Source organism: Triticum urartu, chromosome 7A (assembly GCF_056163025.1).
Source record: "Triticum urartu cultivar PI428250 chromosome 7A, HENAU_Tu73, whole genome shotgun sequence".
NCBI classification, from domain to species: domain Eukaryota; kingdom Viridiplantae; phylum Streptophyta; class Magnoliopsida; order Poales; family Poaceae; genus Triticum; species Triticum urartu.
This window is the reverse complement of record NC_141879.1, coordinates 153,675,827-153,679,597: the sequence shown is the minus strand read 5'-3', so window position 1 is coordinate 153,679,597 and position 3,771 is coordinate 153,675,827. Positions and strand designations below refer to the sequence as shown.

The following is a 3,771-nucleotide window of genomic DNA, read 5'->3' as shown; positions in this document are numbered from 1 at the left end:
AGGCTTTTGTATTACCGGCTACTTGCCTTAGGGCGGCCAAACTTGTTTCTAAACTCTCGTGGACTGCCTGGGCCAGCCGGTGGCTTCTATGCCGTGAGCGGCGGTACAACACGCCGGCTGCAAAGGCCACGCGCGGGATCTCAACCAGAAAAGAAATGATCAGAAAACAATGAGAATCAAATAAAACTTTGGAGAACCAAAACAAAAATCTAAACCAAGTCCAAATAAAAAATAAGCAAGAAAACAAAGAAAAAAAATCAAAAGAAGAAATACTTTAAATTTATATTCAGGATCAGATGGTAAATCACGGGGATGCCCCAGTGTCGTAACAGGCTTATTGAGGCGGGCACCCCTCTCGCATAATTAGCGAGCCTGTACCACTCCTCATTTCCCTTTGCTGCCTGAAGGATCATGCTCTTCCCAGCCGCGCCCCGTCCCTTCTTAAAGACCTCCCCTCAACGCGCTCACTACCTCCAGCCGAGGTGGGACTAAATATGTCTCCAGCCTCGTTGAACCCTCTCCCTGCTGGACAACTTTTGAGGAGGCCAGTTCTTAAACCTGCCACGGGCCATCAGGCGTACACAGGTGGGCCGGTCATCATAGGTAAAACATTGGCCCATGCTCGTTAGTCTCAGCGTTGCAGAAGTGTAACAGGCTTTAAATCTTGAGATCGAAAAATTTAACAAAGGGGATGTAGCTCAAATGGTAGAGCGCCCGCTTTGCATGCGGGAGGCACGGGGTTCGATCCCCCGCATCTCCAGTTCTTTTTTGTTTCGTCTCGTTTATCTGGGACATAATTAAACAATTCCTTTCGCTTTTTTTAGGGAGAAATGATTCACTTCATTTTTCTAGGGAAACTCTGAAGCTTTTTTGTTACCTGTCACAATGTTTATATGAACAGAAGATCATTGGACTGATCTAACCAAATATGGTCTCCCGCGCTCCATACTAATTTTTGTGCCATTGTTGAAGTATTTTTCCTTACTTCCTGAAATCATATGTACCAAGATTTGTAGATTGCTGATAACACTTGTCGTGAGATTATTTTTTCTTACATTTTTTGTCATGTCTTTTGAGTAGAAGCTCCTCAATAACACGTGTGGGTCTCGCTTGTCAACACGACTGCATGTGCGACTCAAATCTCTACTCCTAATGTCTCAGTTGGTAGGTCGCATTTCGGGTTTTATTTTCATCCCATTATTTTCGTCCCACCATTTTCGTCCGGATTTTTTTCGCTGTTTTTTTTTCGACGGTTTTCTCGTCCTTTCCCCGCACGTAGCAAAAAAACAGCCAGCGAGGCTCCCCTCGATCTATGTATTCTATCCTACGATCTCTCAAAGACGCCGGCCCAGCCCCCAATACGAGCCGCCGCCGCCGCTGGCCAGGCTCTCCACGATGTGCGCGCCGGGGCGCCGCTCCCGCTCCCGAGCATAGCAGCAGCGGCGGAGCCCCGCCGCCGGCGAGCTGTCTCTGGCGGAGGAGGGCGGGGGCGAGCTCGCCGTCTCCCTCGCGCTCAACAATCTCTTCTCCCACGCCGTCGCCCGCTTCACGGCCTACTTCGGCCTCATGCTCCCACATCGACCGGCTCTTCGGCGCGGAGGACGTCCATCAGGCGGCGGGCGAGATCTCCGGCCGGGATGGGCCACTGCCTCCACCATCACCGCCTCTTCGTTGCCGCCGCCACCGACATGTGCGAGGGATGCCTGTCTTCTTCAAAGAACGAGATGCATGAAGGATGTAGAGGAGACATGCTCCATGGCGTGTTCCTGCTGTAAAGCTCTCGACCTACACGTACACGTTTCTTCTTCACGCGAGTTTGAAAACACACATACTACCGCGAGCCGGAGATCCATCCACCCAGTTATGGATCCATCAGGTACAAGCCACTAGCCACCAGGTAATAGAGATTTCCCCTCTGATTTAGTTGGATTGGGGGGCTAGAGAGGCTTGCTTGTTGTTGTGTTTTCTGCGTGAGAGAGCAGAGAGAACTGAGAGATCACATGGATCCAGTGTACAGATGAGCTTTTGGTGTGGGGGTGGTGGTGGTGGTTGAGGTAGCAGGGAGAGGATGGTCACTAGATGGAAGAGTGCAGGGAATGTTGCTTGCTACTGCTACTACATGTGCTATTGTGTTATTTTGTAATATTTCTGAACTGTTAGCGATATTGCCGCAGTGAGATGAGCTTATTTTGTAATATATGGTCTTTTCCAGTGCATTGCAAAACTAACTAATAGTTTGTGATCTGACACCCTGGTAACCTCATGATTGGGTGGTGCATGCAGGGCACACCTCCGAGCTAGCCGATGCTTAGTATACCAGTGTTCTGCTGCATCCGGTGCGACCTCAAAGAATACCTTCGTCTAGCTGGCCGTTGAGCACCTTAGGGACGACGAGGTGCAGTGCCTGGGGTGTAAGCAGTTCAACTACACGATGAAGTGAGTAAAGGGGTTAAGACGGTTGCGTTGTGCGTGCGCTGCTTGCTTGCTGGTGAGTGTCGCCTCTGTGACTAGGTGTTCTTTGTTGTCTATGCCCTCTGTAGTTTAAGGTGTTTGTTCTTTTATGCAATGCTCGCTCGCCCAAAGTATGTACGATCTTTACCATAGTACATTAGCTAGCTATAGGAGATGACATCTTTGTGCTTTTCTTCTTCCTGAACACGCATATGGATGTTTGTGCATTGGAACGGCATGTCTTTCGGATCAACTGTTCCCTGCTCTGACTTCGCCTTTTAATTTGACTGAATATCTACTTACGCTCTCCAAGATTGTTCCTGTGAGTTTCTTTAAAACCTATTTGTGCACCCAGCTAGATCATACAGTTGTTAATGTATGGAGTTTTTTATTGGGTCTGTTTATCTCAGGGCTCTGACGCGCCGATTTCGTTTAGACAATTTTTAGAGCCAGTATTTACTCCAGGGAATACTCTTGATATTGTTCAATCTCGGTGTAGGTCTAATTTCTCGGAAACAGTTTCAGTCAATGCTGGGCCGAAACCTCTTAAACTCATTAAGTAGCGTTCTTGGAGAGTTGAAATCTCATTTCATTGATGATGTATTGCGCTGCGTGTTGGTTAAGATGAAGCAAGGAGAAAACCATTGACGATGTATTGTGATGCATGTTTCAGTCAACTTGTTGGACAACTGTACACATATGTGTTTTTTCAAGCCCACTGATTTCAGCCTCTCCGTCTCCTTCAAGCCGGTGAGTAATTAATTGGTTAACTGAACATACTATTTGAGAAGGGACAAGGGAAGAAACCTCAACTATTCCCCTTAGTTCATGTTGTCTCTACAATTTACAATTGTATATGTAGTGCTACCTGAATTAAAATCTGGCAACTAAGCTCATGCAGTGCTTAAGATTAAATGGGATATAATGGAAATGCAGATGAGAAGTTCAGGGATATTCCTGGGAGTGCCTATTATGTGGCTCCGGAGGTGCTGAAGCGGATATATGGAGTCGATAATTGCATATGGAGTGCTGGAGTTATACTCTACATTCTGCTGTCTGGCATTCCTCCTTTTTGGGCAGCAGGGCAGGTGCGTTCTCTGGCTGGTTATGTCAATCAATTTTGGGGCTGTGATGGATGCAAAGACTGGAAGGTGAATATAGTTATCCTACAGGAACCCTCCCTTGGTTTTAATTACCTGAGAATGAGTAAGGTCTATTTGATGTTGTTCTTCAAGGTTCTATTCATTTCTCATTTGATCCCTGGCCATCAATTTCTAACGGGGATAAGAATTACTTCCTCCTTTTCTAAATATAAGACCT

General features: G+C 47.0%; 2 non-coding genes across 2 annotated transcripts; one reads left to right on the top strand and one right to left on the bottom strand.

The window, feature by feature from the left end:
- Positions 1-288: 288 nt before the first annotated feature.
- LOC125526110 (small nucleolar RNA Z279/snoR105/snoR108) lies at positions 289-393 on the bottom strand. Its single transcript, XR_007291570.2, has one exon. It is a non-coding gene; the product is annotated as a small nucleolar RNA Z279/snoR105/snoR108 (small nucleolar RNA).
- Positions 394-687: 294 nt separating this feature from the next.
- On the top strand, positions 688-760 carry TRNAA-UGC (transfer RNA alanine (anticodon UGC)). The gene has a single exon. It is a non-coding gene; the product is annotated as a tRNA-Ala (tRNA).
- Positions 761-3,771: the final 3,011 nt, after the last annotated feature.